General features: G+C 50.1%; 1 pseudogene; it reads left to right on the plus strand.

The window, feature by feature from the left end:
- The first annotated feature begins 5,098 nt into the window (after positions 1–5,098).
- LOC149329673 (beta-alanine transporter-like) lies at positions 5,099–6,294 on the plus strand (annotated as a pseudogene).
- The last annotated feature ends 2,246 nt before the right edge of the window (positions 6,295–8,540 follow it).

The raw sequence follows: 8,540 nt of genomic DNA on the forward strand, positions 1-8,540 counted from the left end.
AAGCCCTGAAGATGGTTCCCCTGTGGACAACGTTGGCTGCGCGACGTAGTTCAGCTCCACTCCATCATCCGTCACGGTTGAACTGAATGCAGCTCCGGGGGACGAGAATGAAAGGCCTTGATCGGCGGCAGCGATGCCAGGAACGGTTGATGCTACCTGCAGGCCGAAGGAGCAACTGGCGGTGTCTTCCAAGCTGGCCACATCCTCGGCGCCTGGACTGGTACGCATGAGCTCCATATCTTCGGTTTCTAAGCTAGAAGGCACCGAGTCACCCTGGAAATGTTCCCAACAAGGCGGCGAAGTTCTAGGACCACCGCCGCCGTAGAAATGGTGCTCAGCTGTGGGCGCCGAAGGACCAGCTGAAGAGGCACTGAGTGGCTCAGTTCCGCTTCCCGAAAGTGGTCCTGGTGCTGGGGCGAACCCTTGCGGGTGCAGACGTCCACGGTTCGGGGCGGAGCCCTCCCAATCTTCACCATCACCAGGACACGGACGCTTCGACGTCATATTGCTGGCTTCTGTTTCTTCCACCCCTGGCGGAATCACGCGCAGATGATGATGGTGTCCTCAGGCTTAATGGCACATACCCATGGCGGGGGATTGGCCAGAGAGCATAGCGCAGATGTTGTAGCCTACGACAGAATGGCACATACCCACTCTGGGGGATCGGCCAAGAATCGGGTGGAAAAGGTTGGTATTCACCTGTACGTAGTAAAGGCAAAAGGAAAGCACAGATGTAGAGCGGAGACGCTTTTTTTTTTTTGTCGTCGTCGTTCCACGCATGCGAGCTGCAGCCCACACGTATCGCGAGATTTGCATCCGCATACACTAGACCGTAGAGGGCTTAGCGCGACTTGATACTTTCCACCATATATTCTTCATGCATCTACATGTGTAGGGCGACCGCTAACACTATGTAAATGTTACGATTGGTTTTACAGGGATGTCCGAAGTTGAAATCAAGAGGAAGAAGTCGGCTTGGGCAGGGCATGTAATGCGAAGGCAAGATAACCGCTTGTCCTTAAGGACAACGGACTGGATTCCAAGTTAATGAAGCGTAGCAGAGGGCGGCAGAAAATTGGCTGAGCGGATGAGATTAAAAAGTTCGCAGGGATATATGGTGGTCACGTCTGGCACAGGATAGGGTTAATTGTAGAGATATGGGAGAGGGCTTTGTACTGCAGTGGGTGTAGTCATGATGATGAAACTGCCACCGAAATTTGTAATTGTTATTGTTCATGCTCAAAGCCGCCTGCTCGCGGCTTCATCACTTTGTTTGGGACGACAGACGCGCTCTGATTTAGCTGAAACATTTGTAGCCGCTCACTACTGACTCTACATACGATACAGTTGTAGGAGCCTTTCGCGCCTTATCCCGATCCAAGGTAGATCAACTCGTAGCGAAAGTCTCATCGGGCACTAGCGGGACGACAGAGTGAGGCACGAATTTCATAGCGTCACCTGGGAGAGGTGCTGTTTACTAGTAACAAATAAAAAGAAAACGTGACGTCGTAATGTCGCGTATAGGGCGGGGAATTTGAGTATTTTTATTTTTATAAATGGCGGAAGACGAGGCCAACGACGACGAAGACGGAACGGCGGTCGGACAAGTCGGCGAGTGATCGACACCGTAACTTTTCAGCCGATTTAACCTGACAGGAATTGTGACTTCCACGCTAAGTCAGCGCATAAGTCAAGGTGCTGGACTTGATTACTGCTTAGCCGACTGGTCTAAGTATCGTTCTGCCTCGATCGTCGTTGGGCTTGTAGTCGCGCGTAATGTAAAGCATGCAAGTTATGGCTTGTCTCTGGAGGCGCCTTCTTAAATAAATAGGGACATAACGTGAACGATACCACCCTATAAAAGTGAATCGCATTGGGGGATTTACGTCACTACAGACAGAAATGAGTGATACCGATAGAAGTTCTGTTGCGTCAAAAGCCATGCTTTGTTAACTAACAATTGCATCCATAGATGCGTCGCGGCTTAAAAAGAGATGAAATCCTGAACGGTAGAAAGGTGAAGACTCTCCATTCTGCTGCCGTGGAGTCTTCTAACGTATACCCCGGCGACAGTAAAACGATCTTAGCGTAGCGTCTGCAAGTAAAACGCGGTCAGGCTATAAAAGGCTCACAGTCACAGAGAAGCAATGTATACGTATTCCATCAGCGTCAAAAGAAACATAGAATACCTAAAACGCGAGCGCGAAAACGCAGAGAGAATTCAAACCGGGTTGATACTATATATAGTTAAAAATTAGCAGACTGTTTGGCAGGGCTCAGTGCGGAATATTGTGCAGTAGTACTAGCTGCGGTGGGCACTTAAGGCCCTTGCGTGCTAACGGCATTTGGCCTAAAGGCTTTATACCTAAATGCCTTCACCCGGAAGGCATTTTTCGTGAACCTTCGCTCTAAACACCTTGACCCTAAGGGCCTTTGACTTAAGGTATTTGGCCTAAAGGCTTTACACCTAAAGGCCTTTAGCCGAAAGGCATTTTTCGTGAAGGCCTTCGCCCTAAAGGCATTTACCCTAAATGAATTTTACCTAAATGCCTCTACCACAAAGGCCTTTGACTTAAAGGACTTTACACTGGGGCATTTACCTTGAAGACCTTCACCCAGGTGCACCCCTCATCCAGGTTTACACCCAGGTGAAGGTCTGCCAGGTGTGCACACCAGGCATGTCGCCTACAACCCGGTGGACGGATGGGCCGCCTACCGCAAAGCAGGCTTCAGGGACAGACGTACAGCCGGCCAGATCTTTAGCTGGCGTGCGTTATGGCCGCTTTTTCTGCGCTCCTGCTCTTTACGACAAAGCAAACTTCCGGAAATCTCCTTATTAAGCACGGGCTTAGTGAGTCTGTGCTTAGAGTTGATATTTTCGCAAGTTTGCTCCGTCACAAGTGGCAGGAGCACGGAAAACGCGGCCATCGCGCACGCCAGCTAAAGATTTGGCCGGCTGTACGTATGCCCGAAATCAGAAAATGCGCATAGTAGTGCTACCGCACTGAAAGAGCTTTTGTCGTGCATTAGAAGTCAAATTCAACTGACCTATAATGCTCAGTTTCTTTCAACTAAGAACGTGTCATGCTTTCAGCGATTCCATTGTTCTGATCTCGTTCCAATTGACGCTGGCAGAAATAAATGTAAGCGAAAATGCGAAAAGTTTAAGGGGCAATGAGCATTTATTCTTGCGCAAGATTCAAAGCCCAAATATCTACAACTAATACTCAGGATCATCATGTCCTATGCATATGCGTGTCTTATTGCAGCCTTATCTATACCAGACTTATCTAGCATATACCAGACTTATCTAGCAGACTTATCTTACCACTCTGTAAGCAGTAGATCCTTTAAAAACGACCATATTAAACATTACAAATTCTGAGTGACTTCATCGCATAATATATCCACGTAAAGTTACCTTTCACATATACTTATCCGCTAGTAACAGCTGTTTCAGCACATTCAGGTAACACTAGTGCGTTAATGAGACATAGCAAAACGTTCAGCAAATGGAACGGGCGGAAGGCATTAAAGCATGGGAAGACGCTGACGACACACCAAGATACTAGACTTGCAGTTGCGCGTAGAGTCACAGAATAATCTAGTGACTCTGTAGTTGTGCATTAACAAAAAACGCCATCACTTGCCAAACTTCGCCGGGAGGCGACGACGGTGATGCAGCATCGTGGAATCGTCCGAGAAGCCGCGTTGTGCGTTTACCGCCTTCCTCTTCCTGTCCCGACGAGCTTTACCACGGCCAACACAGCGAAATGCTAAAAGGACATACTGATAACCCAAATTGCTCGCGGAAACTTGGAAGAAAGCAACACGACGGCAAAGCCGCAAAGCCAAACTGCTTGCACTGCCTCCACCGCACGTAAAACGGTTTCCGCACGAGCGTTGTGTCACACACTATGCGGGCTGGCGGGTCTACACGACCGAGAGGGCGCCAGAATAAAGCCACCAAATTAATACTACAAATTTCACGCGTCCTTTTTTCACCCAGAAAAACTGAATCACATTTATTTATGGGCACAGTTATATAAGTTGAGTAATGTTTTTGAAGCTATAAAATATTTTCCAGTCTTCCTGCCTTTCCGTTCATAATTCTCTTTCTCTCTCTCTCAGAAATTGTGCCTGTCCCTGTCCAGACCCTCATGTGGTTTATAAATGAAAAAGTAAGAGCCCATACTTTTTTTCTATTTTGTCACCGTTTAGTCACCGGAGGATATCGCAGGAACCTTTGTACCAGCTTGGCCTCAGCATTAGCAGTCTCATCTTGCTGTCCTTTTGGAGCCACTATACACCGGTACAGCCAGGATTGCTCCACCGTTCAAAATTTCCTATTCGTGCCACATCTCCTGCCACACTAATTCTTACAATATCTTCATTTCTGTCTTTGCTCCAGCGGACGGAGTGGGGGAGGGAACAAACATGGGTTAATGACATCGTAGTCGAAATCAAGAAGGAAGAAATGGGCTTGGGCAGGGCGTGTATTGCGAAGGCAAGATAACCGCTGGTCCTTAAGGGTAACGGAGTGGATTCCAAGAGAAGGCAAGCGTAGCAGGGGGCGGCAGAAAGTTAGGTGGGCGGATGAGATTAAGAAGTTTGCGGGGATACGGTGGCCGCAACTGGCACAGGACAGGGTTAATTGGAGAGACAGTTGGAGAAGCCTTTGCCCTGCAGTGGGTGTAGAAAGGCTGATGATGATGATGATGATGACTGCCTTCAAAAGTCCCGCCAGATAATTCTCTACTGCCAGAGCTATCGCCAAACTTTCTCTCTCGGTTTCTCATTTTCTTTTCGTTTTTTCCATCTAATGTTCTCCTGTTGATTATTCTCTCTATATATTCCGATGCTTGATCGGTCCCTCAGGGTGTACATGCGCCATTTGTTGTTTGAATCATCATTATCATCATCGACCAAGGTCCACGTGAACGTGCAACCGCGAGGAACGTGCAGAAGAAGAAGGAAGCCATCAATCACAGGCTTAGCCACGACGTTTGCCCTTTGCAAACGACGATATTTACCCTTGACAAGACCTTGCTGCGTTCCTGCAATACAGGTAACAGCACAAGCTTTTTGCTCCTTTGATATGCAAAACCCCCTCGGAGCGCACTTCGACGCAACGAGCCCCTTGGAGACAAGCGAGGCCTTCGACTGCGCCGAGGCCTTCGGGTACGGCAACTTCCAGAGGGGCGTACTGGTCTTCGCCGTCCTCACCGTGTGGGTAATGCACGCGCACACGCTCGCCTTCCCGCTCATCTCCAGAGACCTGGACCACTGGTGCAAGCGGCCGGCGGACCTCAACATCTCGACCGAAGCCTGGAAGGACCTCGCCATCCCCGTGGAAGGCAACGGCCGCAGGAGTCACTGCACTGTCTACGCGAGCCCATACGACCCCAACGACACCACGGTCGTGCGCTGCGAACAGTGGGACTACGACGTTGATGTGGCGCACACTACCATCGTGAGCAACTGGGACTTGGTGTGTCACCGGCGGTGGCTCCTCGCAGTTGCCTTCGCAGTCTACATGGCCGGCTCCTTGGGTTTCCTGGTCGCAGGTGGCTTCGTCACGGATGCCATCGGTCGCAAGCTCGCCATTCTGGGTGCGACGTCTCTGCTCATGCTGGCGGCATTTGGGGGATGCTTCGCAAACACGTATCTTATGTACCTGAGCTCACGATTCGTCATTTCTGGCTGCTCCTGCACGTTGTGCGTCATAGCCAATGTGCTGGTGGCCGAGGTCTCAACGAATCGGCATCGCGCCTTGCACGTTAGTATCTCTTGCGGCACCGGTCTTTGGCTGGCAGAGGTCTTCTTCGTAGTTCTCCGGGATGAGCGCCTCAACTGGATGGTGCTCCAGCTTCTGATGTTGGCGCCTATGCTTCTCCTCCCCCTCGGCTGCACCCTCATCCTGGAGTCGCCTAGGTGGCTCATCGCTACACAGAACCTGGAACGAGCGGATGTGGTTGTGCACGCGGCGGCGAGAGAGAACGATTTCCCCAATCACAAGGCCTCGGAGTTCATCGAGAGGCTAAGAAAGGAAGAGCTTGAACGCGCCAGGGCAACAACGGCTACTGGCACCAACGAAGCAAATAAACATCCTTCCGCCACCGTTCTTCGTCGCGCCCTGGCCTTATTCGCGACGTCTTTCAACGTGATGGGAGCATACTACGTTGTGCTTCTGGCATCCGCGGCCCGCAAGAAACCCTGGGTGCCCTGGACGTCCCTCACTGTCGACAGCGTTTTTTACTGTCTGTACTTCGCGGCGGTGGACAGGGTGGATAGGGTGTCCATGGCCGTCAGGGTGTTCATTACTGGAGGCGCCTGCTGCTGTCTTCTGGCCGGCGTATTGACAAGCAGTACTTCCGAAGAGGTCGGCAGCGCCTTGCTTATCCTGGTGAAATCTGTAATCAATGTCGCCATTACCATCACAACGCTGTGCGCTGCCGAAGCCTTCCCATCGGTTGTCCGGGGCCTTGGCGGATGCCTCTACATGGCTTGTGCCCGGTTGGGTGGCATGTTTGCTTCAGCCGCATCTGTTGTGCGCACGGCAGAGGAGGAGGCCTTCCTTCTCATCATCACCGCGGTACTCCTCTTCATCTCCGCATTCATAGTTGAGCGACTGCAGCGACAAGCCACAGCGCTCAACCAAGCCGCGACACCATCCTCAGCCCGAAGCATGAGTCGAGCTGAAGTCTTGGAGGAAATGAAGGCCACCCTAGAACCCCGACCCAAAGGAAAGGTTTGGAGGAAGCAGCGCAGTGGTAGCCCCTCTGTTAGCCCCAGCGGCAGCAGCCCTGGTCAGGCCACGCCTCTGAGCGAGAGTTCAGTGTACCCGCCACACCAGTTCATGAGTTCACCCAGTGTTCGGCTTGGCTGAACCTATTGACATTATGGCCTCGGATGACTTTCTTTTAAACCTGATTTCTTGTCCCCTTCTCTCTGCAATTCCTTCTCCCATTCTCTGCAGAAGTGACGCTGCTATATATTTTGTTGCTCTGAAAAGTTGTAGCCGTACATCGTTAGCGCTGGGCTTGTTGTGAACAGGGAACAGCGCAGTAATAGTTCATCCTCTTTTCTTGTTTTCTGTCAGTGCCTGTTTTCATGGTGTCTTTGTATCGTAGGCTGCATGTACTTATACGATTTGCGCAATGTGTTGCTCTATTTAAGGAATTCCTGATCACCTCTGTGTTCGCGATCAGGTACACCCGTATTGGACAATGTGTTCTGTATACGCTTGTTCTCTGACCTTTCCTCCTGCGCTCGTCTTGTGTCCCTGTGTTTTTAGTTTACGTGTTCCTTCCGTGAAATCTCATTGAATATTCAGATTTTGTCTTTACGCCTGTTCTTTGTGTTCTCCATTCTTAAACTTGAATTATTCCCAGCATTCTGAAGAGTATACTTTTACCAGAGCACAGACTTCATTAAGTGGTCCCATTTTGACTTTAACCCTAAAAGTCTGCTACTTCTGATATTGCTTACAGCGCGTCCTCCCTCGCGAAGCATACTGCCATAGCTGCATTCGAAGGTCACCGCTTGTTATTTCCCGCCATCAATTTTCCCGACCAGACGGGTTTCCGTCGAACCCTGGATTTCATTCCAAGACGGTAACAAATCGATGGACTCGAAAGATCAGTGCCTTTTTCTAATGACCAAAGTAGCGCTCGCAACAATAGGACGAAACGGGGAAGATGTTAGAGGAAATCTTCCACTGAAAACTGAGCAGCGCAAGCCAGGAGCATGCAGTCCGATTTTCAATTAATCAAAAGTCGTAAGCAGGAATGTAAAACGTCTGAAACGGGAGATAACTGAAGCTACACAAAAAAAATTGACCCAGGTTTGGAGGCGCCCTCTGCCCCCCTGCTATGCTATACAATACCCTCTAAGCCGGATATTAAAACAAAGTGCCCACAAGGCTGTGCTCAAGATGGGGTCGTCTGGACCTCTCCCTCGTGTGCACTGGGCGAGGGGTCACCTTCAAGACAGACTTGATGTGGTACATGTACACAGTGGCGTGTCGGCTCAACGAGATACTATCGTATTCGTGCACATGTAAACGCGGTTTATGGAGCCTTCCTCGTCCGAAGTTGAATCGCTCGCGTCTACATCATCAGGCTAGAGAGACAGCAAAGCGTGACCGGAAGGGGCAGTTTAAGCGAGCTGCTGCAGCGAAACAACGTTCACTCCCCAGGTACCTGACCACAACTTAGCAACGAGTATAAATGCTCTCGCATTTAAACATCATAAGAATTGTTTACGTGCCCCCATACTTTTTTCTTTCTTGATTATTAAGCCGGAATCTTCGTCCATGTCGAACCTATTTGCGTTTTACACGCTCTGAAAGCTGTGTATGTACATATCGTCTACAAGTAGAGAGAGGGCGTGGTAGATGGTCCTTGACGATCACAAAATGAACAAGGGAGGGGAAAACCTCAGGTTGCTTGAGCCAACGTTTCGACAAGGGGACTTGTCTTCGTCTGGGCAAAGCGTTCATCATTGGCAGGGATTAAATAGGGTCTTCGCTCCGAGGA

This window comes from Amblyomma mixtum, chromosome 9, assembly GCF_055824585.1.
Source record: "Amblyomma mixtum isolate Tamu chromosome 9, ASM5582458v1, whole genome shotgun sequence".
In the NCBI taxonomy this organism is placed as follows: domain Eukaryota; kingdom Metazoa; phylum Arthropoda; class Arachnida; order Ixodida; family Ixodidae; genus Amblyomma; species Amblyomma mixtum.